General features: G+C 41.5%; 1 protein-coding gene across 2 annotated transcripts in view; it reads left to right on the top strand.

Annotated features, from left to right (window-relative positions):
- Window positions 1–22,371, top strand: part of mgat4c (mgat4 family member C) — a 106,129-nt gene that overhangs the window by 4,963 nt on the left and 78,795 nt on the right. For both annotated transcript variants that reach the window (XM_085780128.1, XM_085780127.1), the window contains exon 2: window positions 2,516–2,603. The gene's annotated coding sequence lies outside the window, so the exon portion shown is untranslated. The remainder of the gene's footprint in view (window positions 1–2,515; window positions 2,604–22,371) is intronic.

Here is a 22,371-nt window from a genome sequence, read left to right as displayed (position 1 = left end):
ACTGCACACTGCTGCTGGAAATCAAACAAATGCAAATGCTGTGGCTGTGGAATGGAAATGACTGCGAAACATCACAAGTCTCTCAGTGTGACTGCCATAACAGCAGGGATTTGTACTTGTGTTTACGACAACACTGATAATATTTTCTCCCATTTTAGGCCGAGCAGGAATTAGGCATGAGAGCCAAGCGTGCCGCGTTAATGCCCCCTCCACACACACACACCCGTCTCCTTTATCATGCTAATACCTGACAGGTTTACAGTCTGTTAGCTATGTATGGAATTGTCATATGCATGTGTAACGTATTGTCAGCAAAGAAATAAAGCGCCCTGAAAGAAGTTTCAATCAAATGTTTCCCCACACACCTTCGTGGGTGTTAAACACATCTTCTTATGGGAAGAGGGAAAAAGAAAACACACGCTGCAGCTTGAAAAAGAAGCAACACAAAATTGACCTTTTCTGAGCTAAATGTTAATTCATACACAGCGTGAACACGACCTGGGCTGCGGTCGGCTGAAGTGATCCGAGTGTTTTGTCTGCAGTTTGTGGCTTTTCACGCGTTTTAAGTTTTTCATGTTGTTTCCTCAGAGTCATTATGCTGAAAGTTGTGTTGCTACAACGGTTTCCGCTGTCACTGTCACTGTGACGCTGTTGCACCAAGAAACAGCCACAGTTTGTTTGCTGCTTGCTCCAGTCCTGTTGTTCACTATAGTTTCTTTTTTCTGGACGGGACTTTATTGTCGTTGTTTAGCTGATTAGAAATGATAAATCCCACGTTGCAGACGTTTAGTGGCATTATTATGTGGTAATGTACGGCATAAAGCTGCAGCGGGTTTATGGCCATCTTAACAATGAGGGAAAACATAATGGTGTAACATATGCACTTGGAGATCCATCATTTTTAATAATCACTCTCTGAAATGCAAATTTGTGCTCGAACCTGTTCCACATTTTATATTTGACTTTTTAAAAAGCAGGAATAAAGAAAGAAAGAAAGAAAAAAAACTTCTCTTTTGGCTGTTTTACATATTACTGGGTGAGAAATTGACAAAATGAAATTAACTTTTCTGGAGCCAAGAGAAGCAGCTGATATATTTGAGTTTACGCAGTGAAGTCTGAAAGACCAACTGGAAGAGTTTCTTTTTTTTAAACCATTCAATTGAATTGAAAACACGTTAAACATGAGATAATGAATAGGTTTCTTCTTTTTTTTCTTCTTCAGGACCACTTATGTCACTTGAATGCTGGAGATTTTTCAGTCACGCATAATGATCATCTGCACAGCTTGGACAATATATAATTAAAAATCCCTCCTTAATTGATTCCCGCAGATTATAGAGGGCTTCCAGGATTTCTGCAGCACGCGTCTCCGCACTTTTAGCTCATCTCCGGAGAGAATCCGCCACACTTTTGAAGCAAAAATGTTTCATTGTGCTTTGAATTCAACATCAGGCGTGCATCTGTTCTATGGGTTTAACTCATCGACATCATCGAGCATGATAATTTCTCCCCAGACAGCCTCGAACGAGCCATAATGTCACATGCGGCGAATTGATGGTTTAATGCTTAGTGGGGAATAAATCAATGTGCCATACAGAGTGAGATTTAAAAAAATTACAGCACAGAACAGGGCTGCCAGAAGTCACTTATCTTCAAGGATTTTTAGATATTTTTGGACACATTACAGCCGTGCGTCTCTAAAAGGACATTACTGTACATTTGTGATGAGTGGCTGATGAATGGAAGTTGCTTTAATCATAATTTGTCCTCAGCTTGAAGGAATCAGATTGACAGGTCAGATATTATGCACAGCGCTGGGCTTTAATAACCCATATGAAGATAAGGAAAAAACGGCCATCAAAGTCTCATTTCAGCACGCGGCGTAAGGCAATCAAGCTCAGACGTGGCGCCGTATTTTATTGTAAAGCGTGACCCCTGACATTCAAACAGGCAGTGAAAAAAGACATGAGCTATAGAGAGCAGAGTGGAGCACCGTCTTTTATCCTTTGAATCCTGCAGGTGTAAAAAAAAAATGTCAGGTGGTTAATGGAAAAGCCACGGTGAAGTCATTTCACTGACATCGCGCTATCAAACACATTATTTATCCTGTATCTGTACTCATCACAATGTCACAAATGATTCCAACATCTTTATTTGTAATAAGGAAGTAAATTCCCAATTCAGGAAAACCCACTGCTCTTCTCCTGCACAAGACGAAACCCACTCACAAGGTCTTCAATGACTCATTTTACAGGTTTTAATAACGGTTTCATTGGAAACTTAGTTGTCACACAGTATTAATAAGTTCATCACAATAAAAGTCCACTAATTGCCAAAAACAGCAGAGCAGTATTTAATTATAGCAGAGGTTTGTACTACAGTGGGTTTAAAGCTGTAACGTGGAGACTCTCGTAAAAAACTGTTAATGTAATAGCAACATATCAACATGTTTTATTGGATCATTGTTGAATTTTTCATGTTTTCTGACTTGCTGTCTTCTTTTGTGTTGTTGCAGCTGACATACTGCAGTGAGCCTGGGCAGAGGAAGCCGAACACCCTACACATCTTGATGGAATGCAGCCAGATAAATTATTAACGACAAGGTGAGAGAGAGAGAGAATACAACACACACACACACACACACACACACACAGACTATGAATCGGAGACTATGAATGTCTAGTGTGAGGAACGAGACAATATGCGACAAACATGCATGTGAAGTGCAGACAAGACACTTTCATATGGACACTTGTCACTCGAGCGTTACTTCCTGTGTTTACAGTAGTAGGTGTTGCTATGACTATGATGTCTTGTTACTAGGCAGGTATCTTCAATTCAGTGTGGGACCATCTTTAAAGAGGAACTATGCAAGATTTTGACCTTAATTAAACAGCTTTGGAGTAATTGTGATGGTTACGGGGAGAATGGAGGCTCTCTGTCTTCCACCTAGCATCTCTTGGCCAAAAACCAACTTTGTAAGATCAGAGCCTCCGACCCGGTGTCCATGATCTTGCCTTGCGAGAAACATGGACTGCTTTACGACACTACGACACAAACAGCCTAGTAAAACCGTAATCTCTTGTTAACATTACCCACTACCCAGTTTTTACGATAGTGAAAATTTGCACTGTAGGAGGAGCTCTGTAGAGAAAAAAAGCAACCAAAACAGCGAGAGAAAAAAGGCACCTGGACTTGCATAGTTCCCCTTTAAACAGGTAAAATTTGAGGTTGAATACATGTTTGAGTTACAACAATGTTTTCTTTACAAAAGTCACCAAACCAGCACAAACACATGATTTACACACTCTTCCGAAAAAAAGTTGTAGCGTGAGTGAACCCAGACGATTTCGCTTTGCGGATCAGAAGAACTTCCAAATAACCTGAGACTCTCTGAAAACTTGAGAACCAATCACAAACAGGTTTTTTTTCTTTTTTTACATAGACAGACTCCACCCTATAATGACACAAAAGCAACATCTAGTAGATTTGTTTATATTCAACATGGAGGCCACCAAAGAGCAGCTGTCGTAAACCATCATTGTTGAATATTGTCTTTGCAAAACCTGCAGAAATCCTTTGACGCTATCGCTCATGCAAAACTACAACAACCACATCTATTGAAACATTTTCATCGCTCTTCATACATCATCTCATCTGGATTGTTGCTCTGATTGGTCTGAGGTCTGTCCAGCTGTGTACAGCTGCATTTTGATCATCTATGTTGGTTGGTCACGGCTCTTGGAAGTCAGAGGTGAATACACCAAAACTCCATCTCAGATGAGATTAAAGTCTCATTTATTTTTAGATGGCTTTGGTCGACCTATTTTAATTATGATATTTCCTGTTGTCACAAGGGAGCGCCATGAATACAAATGCATATGAGACGGTACAGCAGGACTCTAATCCTCAGATGGATAAAGTTTGGGCGAGTTTGCAGAATTTGCGGTCGAGTCAGAGCGACTCCCTGTTTGATAGCTGAAACATTGGAATTGGCTGTGCCACCACAGATGGAAACTCACTATTCCATATGTCCCGCAGTTTGATAAATCATTAAATGCACCGTCAGAAGTCTGCAAACAAAAACATTGTGTCCTTTATATTGACAGAAAAAAAAACGCCACATCAAAGTGCTGACTGAAGAACTTGTTTGTGGAAGTTTCAAGTGCAGAAACGATCATTGTTGATTTTTTTCATATTTAAATACGAGAGTTCCCACAAGTCGAACACGACTTCCTGTCAAAGTGAAGCAACAAAAGCAGGTTCTTGGCCTCCTCTGATAGGACACAACACAGCAGGAAACAAACCAAACACGAGAGTCTGTGATCAACACTAAACATGCAAAAAAAAAAAAATGAAGCAAAAACTTCCTGTCTGAAAATAACCCTGAATCAGAAACAGCCGCAGTGCAGAGGATGTTCCAACTTTTTCATTTCACATTGCTAAAGTTTGAATGTCATCCTCTGATGTCTGAAACTAATGCAAGTCAAAGTCTTCATTTGGGTTTGTGCAGAATTATTTTAATTAAGTGATGTTGTAATGTTATTGGCCAAGAGGCTTTCCACTGTGCCAGAGTACAGAACAGTAATGAGCAGAGATGTAGCCTAAATTTGTATTTTGCTCACTGCAGAACTTAAGGCAAATTACACCTCTCTCTCTGCCAGATTCTGGTTCTGGTGATGGAAAAAATGCTGCTTCTCTTCTTGAGTCATGACACCGTTAACATAACAATGAACGCCAGCGATTCACAAGTCGTACATTTCTAACAAAAAGGCCATTTTCTCTCTATTGATCAGCAGTTTATCATTTCATTTGTGTTTAAGCCAGTGTGTGAGCGTCACTGTGACTGAACCGGGTGAACTGCAGCAGCCTGGTGTTGGGGCCGAGCTGCAGTGTATCTATCTGTCACTTTCCATCCATCTTCTCACAAGCCTACAACCTCCCCTATCCCTAACCACCTCACCTCACCCCTTTTCCCTCCATACTCTCCTCCCAACCCTCCGCATCCCCTGTAACCGTTGTTGTACCTGTTTGTATTGTCTGCTTGTCCCCTTTGTCTGTCACTAACCTTTCCTTTTTCTCTGTAAGCGTCTTTGGGTTATTGAAAAGCGCTATACAAATTAAATGAATTATTATTATTATCTACCTGCAAAACATGTAACTTAAAGGGACAGTAGCATTTTTTAAAAGTGGGGTTGTATGATCTCCAAATAGCCCCTAAGTACTTTAATTGCAGTAGAAGACTCTCTGCACTCCTCCCGTTAGCAACGCCAGCCCATAGCCCTGCCCAGAGATTTACAACATACAGTGTTGTGAATGGACCCAAAGAAACCTATAAGCCTATTTTCACGGCCTAAAAGAGGTTTTACCTGAAAAAAAATACACAGTTCCATTGTTCGCTATAATATAATTTTTTCCAGCCCTTCAAAGTGCAGGAAAAACACAGTTTTTATTTGGACCTCACGTATCCCTCTGCCCAGGGTTAGCGCCCGCCGATCAACAGTTGGTTAGTAAACTGCGTTTTTCCTGCACTTTGAGGGGCTGGAAAAAATTATATTATAGCGAACAATGGAACTGTGTATTTTTTTTTAGGTAAAACCTCTTTTAGGCCACGAAAATAGGCCGTTATATATTCATATATACATATAAGTTATGTTAGTTATTATTTCAGAGGACATGCAGAATATATTTTCAGCTAATCTGGCTTGTTATTTCCCAGTGAACTGGACGTGTGCGTGTTTGTGCAGTGTCTTCTGTAAAAAAACAAACCTGCTACTTTCAAACAAACAATCTGGATGTTCTTCAGTTAGAAATGTGTCACACTCAAGTTGCTTCACGTCATAAACAAACATGAGGCTTGTTTTTCTGGAGAACATAGTTAAATTTAGTATTTTTAAAAGTAAAATCTGTGTATCAGTCGGAGCTGTTACTTGTTATCTGACTTGTCAAAGCTGATTTTTATATTCAGGGTTATGTAATGAGTTAAAAAGCTCAGACTAACGAAGTCAGAGTTTTCTTTGGACGCGTATCAACTCCTCTGGTTTGTACAAGTGCGGGTCACACTGCAGCGCCGGCCTCCACGGATGTGTTTTCTGTCTCTCTCTGCCTCCCTCGGCCTCCCGCTGCCTTTGTGTTGGCTACGTGGGCCGGTGTGAGCAGGTATAGAGACAGAGCAGCGAGAATGAATGCCGAGCAGCAGCAGAGGCAGAGGCGGCGGCGAGGTGGACCAGAGAGATTAGCTGGGAAATTGACACTGACAAATCTCATACATTAAGGCTTCCTGGGAGGCAGCTATCGGCAGAAGAGGTGGCAGGTACCATATCCCATAAATGGCACTGGGTTTCTTTAATACTCTGCTTGCAGCACGTCGGAAAGCCAGAAAACCCACCCTGGCGTCCGCAGCAAGCGCACCGCCAACGATAAGAAAAGCCAGGTGTGCTCGTCGACATTTCATTTGACTAATGTGTTTACAGCTAGAATAATGAATAGAGTGAGGAAGATGAGAGTAATTAATTTGAGCTGTTCCAGCTAAGTAACAAAGCAAATACAGGCAAAACTGTTTCATTTCCCTTTGGAGGAGCTGGAGCTTTTCCCTCCCTCCCCCCCGTTCGTGTCTGCTTTAATGAGATAAAGCCAGGCTTCTTTGATAAGGAGTCCTAGTTACTTTTGTTAGTAGCCCAGTAGCCTTTTGATCTGAGGGTGTTTCTTTATGAAAACGAAGGACAAAGCACCTCCATGCATTTCTAAAAATATGACGTGTAATTATTTCAGAAAAAAAACAATTCCCATTCACAGACACACACACACACACACACATACAAAGCTTTTACCAACCTATTCTCAATCTTGTCTTGAGTAAGTATCATCAAAGCTGGATCCAGCCTACAGTACCCTCCCCTGTGTAAACCTTTTTGGAGAGTTGCAGCTATGTCGAACATTTTTCCTCGGGTGTCCTGAGAGCAAAGAGTCTAATTACCAAACATAAACAACTCCGTGGCCTTTTGCCGCCGCGCCACTTGATGTTTGCCGAGTGTTATTCCCAGCGACTTAACCCCGCTCAAGAGGTTCACGGTGTGTTCCTTCTATCTTTATTTATTTTGGACAGTGAAGTTGTTCTCCTGGAAAAAAAAAAGGGGGGGTATCGGTGCCCTTGCTGTTGCCTAGCAACAAAGTGAGTCCATGGGCACTTGAGCAGGATCTCTTTTGGACTACCTTGAAAGTTGCCCTTCTTTTTAGACATACAGGAAATATATATACGAGTCACCGTTGTTATTCATGAATGAATGAAGTGTCATTGTCCATAAAGGAGCTCATTGACTCCTACTAACGTGCAGCATGAGTCACTCAGCATGTCAGAGTATGTATGTGTGTATGCGGTTATGTTGAAAATCACTCTTATCTTGCAATATTAATGTAGAGGTTTTGTTCTATAGCGACTGTAACGACTGTACAGAATAATATTGTGCAGAGTGCCGTACATCCTGGGAAAGGCAGCCCCCCCCCCCCACCCCCTTTTTGGCACGGAGCATTTTTCAGTCAGCGCCGCGGTGAATTCATCCGACTTTATATTTTGGTGGATCATAAAGGAGACAAGCTGTTAAATATTCATGGCGGCGTTGTGTTCTTAAAATAAGGCTCATTAGCACTCCCAGCCTCTTTTCAAGTTCCGCCTTTCTCTTGTCACTCTCAAAAGAGCATCACAAACATGTTATTCATCTCTCACCATCTCCACACTCAAATTGGGTTAGAATATTACTCAGAACAACGCATTTTATTTATTTTTTTATTTTTTATTTTGTAGTCAGACTGACGCTAATGCTATTAGATTTTAATTCCTTGTTCAAGTGGCCGTAAGACTATTGATTAAATCAGTTTAAGTGTTGTTGGGAAAAAAAAGATGTTGGTGCTAGAATAACAGAATTGATTTCTTGAAATGGTGGGAACATAAGCTTCTAACAGGATTACAAATGTCGTGCTTCCTTGCAAAAAAAAACAAAACTAAAAGAACTAAAGTATGGGCATCAGAGGTGAAATTGACAATTGAACCTGGCTCACTGGGCGGTGGTGGTTCTTCCTCTTGTGGAGGTTGCATGATCTCCCCTCGTGTCCATGAACGTGTCCTCTGAGTGCTTATACTGTAGGTTAGTTGACCTGCTCTGAATCTGTGGGTTCGACTGATGGGACGACGCATGGAAATATTAACATTTATTGGATCTGGCTCACATCCTGGGGTCACGTGTGTAGTGTAAGTGAGTGTATGGCAGCTCTATGATGCTGGACCTTACAGTGATTCTTTGGTTAGTGGGCAAGTTACTCTGGAAAAGTAATTAAATGACTGATTACTGATTATTAGTAATTAGTGACTTTACTAGTTACCTCACTAGTTACTCCATTCCCTCAAAAATACAAACAAACCAAAATAAAACCAACCTCTAGCAGGTCAGGTGGAGCTGACACCGTGTATCCCAGGACGAGAGAGGAGCAAAGAGACTGGCATTGGTAAGTTACCTATGGGCTTGTAACAATAATCTAATTACTATTTTAGAAAGTCATTACATTACTCTCATTAACATTACATTACTTATGTTAATCAAAATAAATAACGTGTTACTGCGTTAACACTGTTGGTTAGTTATTACACTTTTGCTGCAACGGGGCCAACAAGATGTCTTGTCCTGTTTTATTCAAGGTTAATTTAAGATAAAATAAGCAGATACAATATTTATGCTTCATCTTTGATCACGTATTAGCATCATATCAACCAACCGCTCATATTCAAACATTCATTTTAGTCCAGCTAAGAAAAAAAACAAAAAGAGAAAGGCATTAGCAGGAGTGTTGTATATTTATGTATTCTTCATTACGTCCCTGACACAAATACTTACTGAGAGTGAACAACAGCTTTCAGAGCTCAAGGTAGGAACTCGACGTTTAATATGATCTGAGTTTATTTTACAGCAGATGCACCCAGAGGGAAACACTTCAAGAAGATCCTTCATGTTATATATTGATGATATTTTAGAAGTGAACACACAATTATAATAGTGTGTTATTGCCTTTGTGTCTTTGACATCATTCTTGAGCAGTGTAATGTGAATCTGGAGCACTTTTATTGAATATAAAGTCTTTAATTAAAAAACATTCTGTGTATTAGGTAAGTGGATAATGACTATTCATTGCAGTGTAAATGTTTAATAATCCATCTGTTGCACAGTGCAAACTGTAAAGATCCAGCTTTGTGTCATTATGAGCAGCTTCAGCATTTTCACACACACATGCACGCACGCACGCACATACACACACACACTCATAGCACTTGTGTTTTTAATAAGTCATTCCTGCAGGAGGGAGCTTCACCTCACTTACAGACTTGGTCCACCCATAGGCAACCTATTAACATCCACTTTATCAGGGTTTTCATATTTCATGACCTAGTTCATCAAACTTTAATGCAGTCCTGGTTCTACACGTTTGTGTTTTTAGTGCAAACTCATGTCGGAATGGAAAGCGTTACCTATAAAGCCTCTCGCTGGAATCTTTACCACATCTCCAGAAGGAAATTACGGACATATTTTTTATTTATTTTTTTTAGCAGCCATGCACATACACGTTATTTATGACCTCTACCCGTGCACGCTCCCCATGGCTATCCAAAAGATCTTGGATGGATTGCGGCATGTGAGAGGACGTCATTAGTGGTGCAAAATGATTTCACAGAGCCAAAAACCTGCTGAAAGCAGACGATGGGCCAAACGCCAGTGGTTTCTCTCTCCCTCTCTCTTTCTCTCTCTCTCTCTGCGGACATGGCATTCAGGCTGCTGTGCCACACTAAAGTATGTCTAGGGTAATGCGCTGCCCTCAGATTGCTCGAGTCCTGCTGAGCCTGTGGGACGCCCGATTAGCCTGTGGCCAGACCTGATATGCAGTGACCAGAGCCAAGCACCGATAGATGAATAGAAAGAAAAGGGGAGGAAAGAGATTGGAAGAGGGGGGGGGGTAGAGATGTGTGTCCATAATGTGCAGGGGACGATGTTGGTGTTGGTGTTTGGTTTATGTGCTAAAACAAGAATGCATTTGCCATTGAATTATTGGAGGCGAGCTCCCTGAGAGAGCTCCACGGTGAATGAAAAGATTTTAAAGAGGGGTTGGGTTGGGGGTTTGGGGGGGGGGGGGCTGAGTCTGAATGCAGCAATCATTATGAAAAACTAAAATGGCAAGGGCAATGCACAAAGCGTTTTCAGATTACACCACTGGTATTTTCAATTCCACCTCAGGTCAATGTGCCACATTTTGGATGGGTTTTCTATGGTAACAAAGCAGGAATTGATATGGAGCCTGCTCGCTAGGTGCAGACGGCTGCTTTTTGGATGGTGCTGCCTGCATTCAGATAGCTTTCTGATAACACCCCAGATAGTTTTTGTCTTTTTTTTTTTTAGTTTAAAACCTTTTGCAAAATGAAAAAAAAAAGCAAAAAAAATACCCACATCGTTCGGGATTAAAAGCTCAAACAAAAAAAGCTTGGTCTCCAATCTGGAGTCAATGGTAGAGCTGTAGGCTGCAGTGCTCTCTGATGACATCACATATTGTGTAGTCTTGGTTGTGTTTTTATCCAGGGAGAAATGCTCATGTCCAAAACTGTTGGTTGAAGCCCGTCCAAAAGGGAAAAAAAAACAAAAAAAACATGTGAGTCAGAAATCCTGTTGTATCTGTTCAGGCTGGATGAGCTGAAAATTCAGTTTCCAGGTTTTCATGGAGGGAGATGTGTGTGTAATGGACTGCAAAAGTTACATAAGTCGGTGTCATCCTAAAGGCTCAACACTCGCAACAGTCACTGCTGTTATATGAACGATCACAACATGTGATCATTGTTCATGCATGTGTTGCAGCTTGAATGCTGTGTGGTCCACAACGTCTGAGCTAGTTTTAATTCTCTTAGCTCTTCCATGTTGACAGTCTCTCCTATACATGGCTACAGTACGGGGTTGCCATTATTGATTATTTCTAGTAGCAATAAATCTCTATTATCTAAAGTAACCGACACGTATCAGACAGAGCCTGAGGCCACATTTCAAGTTGCACTTGTATTTCATAATTCACTGGTTTTTGACATTTGAACATTTGGTGTGTTTTAATGATGTAATGTGATTTTAAGTCATATATCTGGTACTACTGTTATGTTGAAATCCACAAAGATGGTGTATAATGTTGAAAAAACTAAATAGACAACAATAAATTTATTAACCTATTTAACCTGCTCTTCATCAGTTAACTTAAGCCTCCCACTTGCTAACCACCTGGTCACACACCTGTTAGCTCAGTACAAAACCAGATTCCTGTTAGCTCAAAACAAAGCTTAAAGGGATAGTTCAACATTTTGGCAAATTGGCCCATTGCCATAGTCCCCATAGTCATAGCAGTAGGTTTGTTACCTTTAATTGTCGGTGCAAGCTATTTTTAGAACGGCAGAGCAGAGCCGTGAGCTGCTCAGAGCTACGCTACGGAGGCTCGTGGGATTTCTTGGTTTCCCTCATCAAACTCATCAAATACACAATCCAACAACTCCAAAGCACTCTGGTGGACAAGTTGTGACCTGCACATTCACCACGCTATGAGATAATAACAGAATGTTACCAGACAGAGTTGTTTTAGAGGTAAATACAGAGACTGCTTGCTGAAAAACTGCCCCTGAAGGCAACGTGCATCAGCGGTTTTGCATGAATTTACCTCTAAAACAACTCTGTCTGGTAACGTTCTGTTATTATCTCATAGCGTGGTGAATGTGCAGGTCACAACTTGTCCACCAGAGCGTTTTGGAGTTGTTGGATTGTGTATTAGATGAGTTTGATGAGGGAAACCAAGAAATCCCATGAGCCTCCGTAGCGTAGCTCTGAGCAGCTCACGACTCTGCTCTGCCGTTCTAAAAATAGCTTGCACAGACAATTAAAGGTAACAAACCTACTCCTAAAACTATAGGGATTATGGCAATGGGCCAATTTGCCAAAATGTTGAACTATCCCTTTAAAATATGTATAAAATAACGAACAAAAGGATTCATTTAGTCTCTGGATTACTCGCACCATGTCTGGAACAGATTTAATACAACAGTGTTTGTTGTTAATCGACTAAATGACCTCCAGTAATGTAATGCAACAAAACACTGTCTTTCATAAACATAATAACTAGAAACTACACAACTTAAATGTGTGTTTCTGTACGTTGACACCAGACTGAGAAAGATGAACCGTCACTAATTAGCTCTTCTGTGTATTACATAGTGTCTCGCACAATATTGATCATAGTTACAGTTGCAGGTGTCGGTGTCTAGTAATGAGTTGTAAACAGGTAGGTTGTGTTGCGTTAAGGCCAAGGTGTTGGTCTGGTGATGTGTAGTTTCTCTTCAGCTCCTGTGCAGACATGACCCTTTTAACACCGCAATCTTGATTTAATTCCTCGCCATATTTCTCGCTGTCACCATGCAGCCTGTGGTATGTTTGTGTTATCATCACAACATCCCTCTGTAGGCTTTACCCATAAATATCATTTACGAGCTGTATACACAATGAGGCAGACAGAACACACACACAAACACACACACAGATACACGCGCACAAAATAAGAGTTCCCATAGGGACCGAAGAGAATAGCAGTTAAATGATCTGGCCTCCCCCAGGACAAGGCAGCATTCAATCACTGAAGACAGTCCGGCCCCGAGGACAACAGACAAACATATCACATTATTGAGAGGAATAAGGTGAAATACATAGAAGGTTTTTTTTTTTTTTTACACGGCTCCCGCGACACCCTCCTTCCACCCTCCTCACCCATTAATTATCAATGTGGACTCATAACATGGTTGATTACTGCTTTAAATTGTCTCCGCAGCCGCCGGTCCGCGCGCATTTTCACAGGGAGATTATGAACTCAATGAAAAGTGTGACAATCACGATGATTGATGGTGTTTGTTTTATCAGACTCTGTTCATTTGCTCTGGGCATGAGCGGGGTCCTTGGAGAGGGGAGGGCCATCACTGTGATGATGGCTGTGGCGCACACATCCTGTGACTCACAGTTCCCGGAAGCACTGTAGCATTTTCTTCTTCTTTCTTTCTTTCTTTCTTCTCTTTTCTTTTTTTTTTTTTTGAAAAAGACAAGAAAAAACAAACAAACAAGGCAATAGAAATGAAAAATCATTAAACCTTGGAACAGAGGCTGAGGAACAGATGTTGTTTTCACTCGGTTTTTGTGCAGCAGACCATTTAAACATCATATTTAGTTTTGTACAGAAAACAAAACACGCAGATTGCTCCAACTCATTTTTCCCTTTCAGTCGCCGCCAACCGCTCCCTCACCGGGCCTCATCACGTCTTTTATGACTCCAGATTTTCAAAATAAAAGTTCCTTTCAACTGACTTATAGGTGGACGCTCTTGAACAGGACTTCTGCTCCGGCTCATCTCTCCGTGCCGCTGACCACCGCTGTCTGAGTGCCTCCTCACGCCTCATTGCCCTCTCGTGGTCCACACTGTGGCGACTGGAGCGCCACTTCTCCTCATCCACACTTCCACCTGTGGGGGTGATTGAAACAAGAGTGAGCTCTTGTCAGGGCTTTGGCCACCATGTAATTGAATTCTACCTTGTTTCACAGAGTGCAACAAAGCATGGCACTGGATAGAGGGTAAATATACTCAGCACTTAGAGACAAACCTGGGCCGCGACTGCTCAACAACAAACAGAGGCAGAGGGTATTGCTTAGTATCTTTTACAGACACCAGCGCTGCCATCAAAGGGGAGACGCAGGAGCTGCAGCCGGTGCGATTACTTTGGGGCGGAGAAGAAACTCTCTGCTGGGTTTCACTGATGAATTCTTTCACTGTCAAATGCATGCAGCTGTTTCAAATGATCTCAAACAACACAGCCTTCAATCGGGCTTTGATTTCGGTTCGGTTTATTGGCTCTTACAGGAGGGTGGACATCAAAATCACTGCCAAATTTAAACAAGTGAGAGCAAAATCAGAACCACCAGAATAAACAGCCAGTGAAAAAACAGGTCTAATATCTAAAATAGGCTCATCACCATACCCAAATTTCAGTACAATTTATTTACCTCTAAAACAACTCTGTCTAGTAACGTTCTGTTATTATCTCATAGCGTGGTGAATGTGCAGGTCACAACTTGTCCACCAGAGCGTTTTGGAGTTGTTGGATTGTGTATTTGATGAGTTTGATGAGGGAAACCAACAAATCCCATGAGCCTCCGTAGCGTAGCTCTGAGCAGCTCACAGCTCTGCTCCCCCACTCTAAAACAGCTTGCACCGACAATTAAAGGTAACGAACTGCTATGATTATAGGGATTATGGCAATGGGCCAATTTGCCCCCTAACCTGAACTATCCCTTTAAGCTCCACTGAGTTTAAACAACTTATCAAATTGCACAAAATTTAAACTTATGCACACCTCTAGAGGCATAGGAGAGGACCCCAACGGCCAACGAAGTACAGAGGAACACTCTCAGGCACTTTCATCAGGTGAACAGGCAGCAATATGAAACAGTGAATATGGCTCAGCACAAACAGAAAGTCATGACAGTCTTCTTAAAGTAGTTAAACAAGAGAACGGTTGTTCTCGTTAATTCCCTTTTAGACTGTTTTCACACATAATGGTGTGCACCTGATTCATTTTTCAACTTGTACACTTCACGTTCGCTGACAGAGTGTCACGTTTCCATGGCAACTGACGCACGGTACGTCATGTATTGTTTCCATGACTCAATCAAACTTACCGCACTAGAGTTCGACTGTAGCCGCACCAAGACCACCTGTTTGGTTGGGACTCGCGTACTTATACTGCCCACCTCAGTTCCGCTGAGGGTAAATTTGTATATCGTGTAGGACTCATGATATAAAAAAAAAAGCAGGTATCAACATATTTTTTCTGCGTGTTGGCATCAACTTGCTACTGAAGTACTGGTACTCATGACAACCCTAATCCAAAATACACAAAGTAAAAGCACTATACCTTCAAAATTACATGCGAGTTACCTAACTCACAGCCAGAGTTCAATCATCTTTGAGTTGGTATTGATTATTATAATGTGAAATGATAACCTTCATAGCGTCCAACCCTGGCGTATTTATTGCTCATTATACCACTGAATTCTTGGCGCTGACCAACAGTCAAGTGTCTTTAATGTCTTGTAATGGACAGAACAACCAGACATCTCTGACTCAGGTGTTTCTTCTCTGACATCGTTTGTTTCTCTTCCTGTCGGTGGAGGAGATGGAGCTGTGTTAATCCCTCCTTCTTTACTGTAAACTGCAGTGAACGATGTCTTCTTCTCACTGCAGCAAACACTTTATCAGGACACAAAAGAGACATCTTGCAGCACTGATATCCTAGTTGGTAGAAGCTTAAGCTCGTAGAAGCTTAAAGAACAACGCTATGATTATGTTCAAAAGGAATACAAGAAGGTACAGGAACAGATTTTTATTTATCTGCTGATCTGAAAATGGGAAGTAAAAGGGCAAGTATAACAAAGTACCTTATTTTGACAGTCATTGTCATCGTGTCTTGTCTGTATGAAGGAGTATTAGGGCCAGCCAATCAGCTTTATTGTTCACTTATATAGCGCTGCAGAGTTTGGCAGAAGGGGCAATGTCTGTTTATGAGCTCCAGTCTTCTAAAACTTGTGTGAGATGGCTTAATTGGAGCAATATATTTACAAAATCGAATAGTGGTTTTTGCACCCAAGGTAGCGCAGTGTGTATTCTACGAAGGAGTATGAGCTAATGTTTAGCGCTAGTAGCCAACTAGCTAACTAACGTTAACCTCCATTAACCTGCCTGACTTTTTTTTTTTTTTCTTGTGCCTGATCTTTTTTTTTTCTTGTGCCTAACTTTTTTTTTTTTTCCTTGTGCCGGATTTTTTTTTTTTTGGGCTGGCCCTGTACTCTCTCGTATGTCTGAGCCCAACATCCAACATTAGATATATTTTTCATCCATGTCAATATTCCTGTAGCCTTGCCCGTGTTGTGTTTGCTTTAACATTTTTTTTCTCATATTTCTGTACGGACATTTTATGTAACTGCTTTTCCACATGATTCACATCATAGTCATTTATAGCCGACAGATGTCCTTGTAGAGGGACCCACTTCAGTCATGACTATAAAATGGTTCTTATTTATTCAAGCCTTCATCTGCAAATCAGATATGAAAGCAACATGTCAGCCGTTAGTTCACAGCATAAAGAGCAAAAAGCCTTCTGCTGTGTGACTGTTTGTGCAGTCTTGTGTTTTCCCATTTCCTCCATGGCGTCTTTGCACCATTGCCTGGTGGGGAGATGTGTGTGTGTGTGTGTGTTCTTCATGTGTACTTTTGAGTTTTAAAAGCAGTCCAAGGAGGCACAACTCCAGTCCTTGGAGGGCAAATGGGATTACATTGTCTAGGCTGCTTCGAGGCATCGCAGGCGTCACTCCACCGAGGCAGACTCCGGTCGGTGGCCTGTTTGCTGTCGGCTAATCTAGGGAGATGGATTCTCAGTGCAGGGGCTCACTCCAGTACAGTTACTGTGCTTAATGGGTTTGACTCCCCAGGACATTGTTTCAATCTAAAGGTCATCATGGTCCCAGCTCCAGCCCAGAACCTCTCAACCCGGGCTGATTTGCTCCTCAACCATCTTGTGCGGTGTACTTCAAAAGGACATTTTTCTGTTAGCGCTTCCCCACAAATCACTAGTAGAGAACCTGCATTAACAACACATAGACAGCAGAAGGGCTGTTGGAGGCAATGTAGATGTATCCTTCTTGTCTAGACAGGGGCCAGCCTCATAGACATGGACATCGGTGACCAATTGTGTTATAGAACTAGTTTACCCCCTGAGGTATCAATAAAGTAACCTGAACCTGAACATGAACCATAGTGTCACACCACTGTATGGCTAGTTTAGTTGTAGCTTTCTCAAAATGAGTTTGACACCTTTGACATTAGATTAACCCTCCAGGGTCTATGATCACCCCAGTGTGATCCAAACACGTGACCTTTTCAAAGCACTGTGAAAGCGCTGTTTTTGTTTGTAAAACCAAAGATATGATAGTTTTAATTTCATACAAAAAACATTTATCTGTGTGTAAAAGCAGGATGGGATGGGCAAGCGTTGTATTTGTTTTTATATATTTGTCATTTTGCAAAACTGATAGAATCAGCTGATACTACTCATGTTAAAGTTGTACTGAAAAAAATAGATACCAAACATGGGTAGGGGTAAACTTTTTTTATGTGGTATATAAAGGCAAAATCAATTAACAGCCCAAAACAGGCTCAGAACTTTATGGATTAATGAACTTTTCAGACCCCGTTAGCAATTTTTTTTTAAATTAATTTATTTTTTCAAACAAGCATCTTTTTGGACCACTTTATTGCCTCCTGAAGTCGTGCTTTCCCTTTGCAGCTACACCTCTCTATGTCCCATAGACATCAATGTGAGGTGTGTGTGTCTGTTGATTTTGCAGCTATAGTAGAGGATTGTATCTTGGAAAAGGCCTGGTGGTAATGGCTGCTCGTTAACTTGTCTTCTGCGTTTCAATCAGTCTTTCATACTTGTTCTGTTTTCTGACAACAACTGGACAAGGGAGTGAAGGTCACGCATGAGTAATACAAAAAAAAAAAAAAAATGTTTGTTTGTATTTTACCCGACTAAAATGGAAATGAATCTGAAGACAAACCAAACAGAGAGAAAGAGACTGGCTGGAAGTCATTAGGTTGGACACCACGGCCGGACCAGGTGAGGTCAGCTCAGGTCTGGCTCCTGCAGTCACGACGGACACATAGAGCTCATCAAATATTATATTCTCAAACATTTGTGTTCTCAGATAAAACATTGCCACTGGAGGAATGGTAGTTTGTTTAGAGCAGAATAGGATTGGGGGAATTTTCTTGCCCAAATGATCAAAGAGGGTGTCAGTAGCACCTGTGGTCTGCAGGTGTGTATAGTGTCCCTCCACAGGACGCCCTACCTGCTGCTTGGAGACAGACTTCACCTGCTTCCTGCCACATTCTGGTTTCATGTCACCTCTGAAGTGACAGGTGGCTCATCAGGCCTTAGATAAGGCTCTCTCAGAGTCCGCTTGCCCTGCTCTAATTTATCTAAGGGATTTCTTGGGCTGCATATATTTTGTTCTTTGAGCAGCCAAGCATTAAATTGCTTTCCACTGGGAACAGCTCGTATGCCGGGGTCGCCAGAGCTGTGACTGGTTTCCAATGAGATGGTTTGGCAGCAAAGCCAACGCTGTAATTAGGGTCATCCAGCTCTGGAGCTGTTGCAGGGCCAAAGGGTCATCACGGTTGCACAGTGCGTTTTGAAAGTCGCAGCTAAGCCGCCGGAGGATGGTACAGTAGCACGCAACTTCTTATATCATAAATCAATAACACATTAAGTTGGCACATCATCATCATCCAAAAAAGAAAAAAAGTTGGCTATTTTCCTTCAGGGACCAGCCCTAGAAAAGTATATAAGTCTATAAAGGAATCATCATGAAATCCCCGTCTTTGCACCAGGGCATTACATAAGCAAACAGCTATAAAATACGGCCCGCTGTGTCACTGAGGAATGAAAGCACCCAAGACAAAGGCAGATATGGAGAGATAGTGGCAGGGTATGGGCAGTGAGAGCCCTGTGTATAACGACTTGTCAGCTTTGTCTTATCGTGCCAGGAGCTGACTTCAGCAGCCTTTGCCTGTTTGAGCCCTTCAGTAAAGCCTCCTGCCTCTACTGTGTGCCTTCCCCAAAAATGTAGCCTGTGGTGTTTTCACGAGGAGACTGCACAGTATGTGTCCATCTGCAAAAAAAAAAAAAAAAAATGTGTCCAGTGGTGTTGGTTGTGGGGGTGGGAGTGGTAGGGGGGGGTATAACTCCAGGGAGCTCTTTTCAGCTCACAGCGTTCTCCTTGGCACCGCAGAGAGTAAACGCCTCGGAGAAAAGTGCAGAGAAGAAGCATTTTGACAGCTGCTCAGCAGAATCCACTAATGTCTTGGGTGTGTTGTGACATGTGATTCCAGTGTGAAAACATGAGAGCTTTGTCATGGGGGCTAAAGGAATCGTAGACCTCTTGTGCGAAATTGTTTGCATTTTGCATGAATTTGCCCTTGTCCTATATGTTTTGTGCGATTTAGAAAACTCAGTGGAAGTGAATTAACATTGTTTTTTTTGTTGTTTTTTGGCTGGAAATGTGCAGGGCTGTAAGTGGCTTTGACTTTGACTGATTAATTAGATTTTACACTGTACTATGGAGCACATAGAAACTCAGCACAGTGCACCGCCATAGACTGACAAGCCTTTCAGTACAATAAGGACTCCCCATCCGTTTTATGCTGAGGCTCGACAGTTTTCTTGTGTATTATAGAAGGCAATTTTCCTCCCTGAATTTAACTGGCGAAGTTTGTCTGAAAACTAATTTCTCTGGCAGGCTGCAGGGCATCCAGCAACAGATTATCTGCCTTAACTGCTTTGCTCAAAAGAACTTAAACATCTATTGGGCACTCTGTTTGGACTAAATTTGACAAAAACTTTTTTTTGCTTGTAGTTTTGAATTCAGAAATCAAGTGCAGGGTACATTTGGTGTTAAGGTTTTACCTTAAAGGGAACATATTATGGAAATATAACTTTTTGAAGGCTCTTGAAGGCTTGAAGGCTCTTGATATTTGGGTGTTTGGCTTGCCTTCCAGCTCCCAAAATGTGAGAATCGACAAAAAAAAGAATCTGTCATTTGCAGGCTCCCTAGGTTGAAATCCATGTGGTTTTCCAAGCTGTTCCCTCATAAGTCATTACATAATGTCATTAGTTTTCGAATTTGCATTATACCAACCCTACCTGTGAGTACCGGTACCGGTAAAGGGGGTGGGGCAGGGTGAGCATTTAAAGGGACAGGCACTGAAACCAGCCGTTGTGAACAGAGCTATTTTGCGCGGATGAAAAGAGCTGTGATGTTTGATCCTTTTGGTATTTTGACCGAAGCATGTCAGAGACATGTCTTGAAGACACCTTGGAACTATTTTAATTTGTGGGAAAGGGGCATAATATGTCTCCTTTAAGAAACTGTCAATCTCTTGGGTTGAAAGATGAGCTGCCAAACCTGCAGTTCCTCAAATCACCAATGGAGGCACCTGAATTTTTTTATGACCCACCCTTTTAGATTCTATTGAGGGTTACAGTTCTGCATAGCTTGGTATTTGGTCACTTTAAGTTATAGTTTGTGTTTTTAAGCTGGTATTCAAAATGTCTTACCTCACATACGTATTCCATAGTGCATTTTTGGATTAGCCTAAAGTTAGGTGGAGCCAGGCACTGCTAACATGTCAGTGGTGGAGCTGCTATGGTCATCCTGACACAGCAGTCTATCAGTTTAAATAGTGAGAGCACTCCACAGAAATGTGTTTCCCATTCATTACTATATAGGAAAACACTTGCAGTAGTTCTGATTAAAGTTGAACAGCCAGGCTCCTGAAGAACTTAATGCAACCAGAGAGCGTCCACTTACTAAAAGTTTGAGTGCTGTATGAGTGGGCTTTAAAAATTGATTATTTTTTTTAACACACTAAACACAACGCTACTTGTAGCAAAAGTTAAATATATTCTAGACTGTGAATTTGAGCAGTAAGGGCACTTTGAAAATAAAATCCCCTCTAGTCCGTCTGTAGTTAGCAGCTGGAAATCCTTCAGCTTCCAGGCACCTGAGGGTTATCACTGCTCACCTCTTGTTCACATGTTGCACCAATGTTTTAGTCTTGCAGCATCATGTCTAACATCTTGCTCTAAAAGGACCTCTCGGGATCTCTGCACGTTTATGTGGTGTGTGTATATGAACACGGTTCGCTCAGCTCGGGGATGTTAAGTTTATCCCTGCAGCTTTTATGTGACGGAACAAAGTAGAAGCTCTTTGTCGCGTTGTAACCTTTGTTCTACAAGTGAGAAAACAACTTGTGTTGCATCACTCGTCTCTTGCAATTGAATTACCTCCACAGTGGCTAAAAAATAAATAAATTAAAGGAGGTATTTGTAAGTTTTGCTTCATAGCCAACGGTATAGAAGAAATATTCACCATCAAACTTTTATTCCTTGCCTCACCAAGAGCTGTGTGCAGCACTGAAGAGTGAAAGAAACCTTCTTTTCTTTTTTGTACTAAAGTTAACATGCTAACCAGCTAGCTCCATTCAAGTCTGAAGAAGTAGTCCTGCTTGGAGGACGTACTGTATCTTGACCTCTAAATGCAGTGAAGGCTGAAGTCAGGACAGGTAACAGCTGTTCATGCCAACATCCTTTAAACATGGACTAATTGCATGATTTATTATAACCACAGACCCATTCTGAAAAAGTATAGTTTTTGAAAGAAACTAAACAAATGACTAGGCCGGTTGAGCAAACAAAGTTGCAGCCATGCAGTAGCACCTGCACAAGCCTGAAAAGCAGATGAAAGAGGCGTTCCTCTGCTCCACAGTGGTTGTGCTGAGGGACTGAACTTAAAAGATGTTTATTTATCGTCTTTCAGAAGAACCAGAACACTGCAGTCCAATGTATATTTAAAACTAATGTGTTTTCTCTGGCAGTTCTTGTTGAATTATTTATCCACTCATTTCGACAGAGACGAGCCAGCGTCGAGGAATATGATTAACCGCGCCTGCTTTTTTTTAACCATCGTATTTTTTAAGAATTAAATTATGACAAAAGCACTTTCACCGCTTATCTTACAGTGAACAGCGTACAGTGTGTGGTGTTGTGATGCGAAAGTACAGCCTGTGAGTCGTTGTTTATGTTGAATTTGTACTCACACATTTACAGTACACTCCCACACACATATGTGCTTGTAATACATGGTGACAGTAATGGAGAAGTTAATTGTCTGAGGAAATAGACAAACAAAGGAGATTACTTTGCATTACTGGCAAGTTTATGAAGGTGGTAAGTGTGTTACCTCAGGCTCTCTGGATGCCCGATATTGGGTTATTAGTATATAGACCATTTTATGGGAAAACACTGTATTAAAAGTCGGCTGATCAAGTTGTTCCCAAACAAACATCCAATAATGTGCATGTTGAAATGTGATTGTAGTTTTTGGCTTGACTTGATTTTACAAGATCTCTCAATTTTGTCATTTTAACACAAGAGAAACCTCTTTCCTGATTGGTTGAATTTTGTTTTGGACTGTGACAAGCTTCTCTGGGATGTCAAGGCATTTTGTCATCATGTCGAACATACTGTCCACCAACCGGCTCAGCGCTGCAGACGTGAGATATGTTATTTATCTTGGCCATACTTAATGAGTCGACGCCCCGGGAGGCAGATGGTGCATTAGCTGTAATGAACCGGAGCTGACTTCAGTGGTTTTT

Source organism: Trachurus japonicus, chromosome 6, assembly GCF_045865225.1.
Source record: "Trachurus japonicus isolate A0001 chromosome 6, Traja_1.0".
Taxonomy (NCBI): domain Eukaryota; kingdom Metazoa; phylum Chordata; class Actinopteri; order Carangiformes; family Carangidae; genus Trachurus; species Trachurus japonicus.
This window is presented reverse-complemented; position numbering and strand designations above follow the sequence as displayed.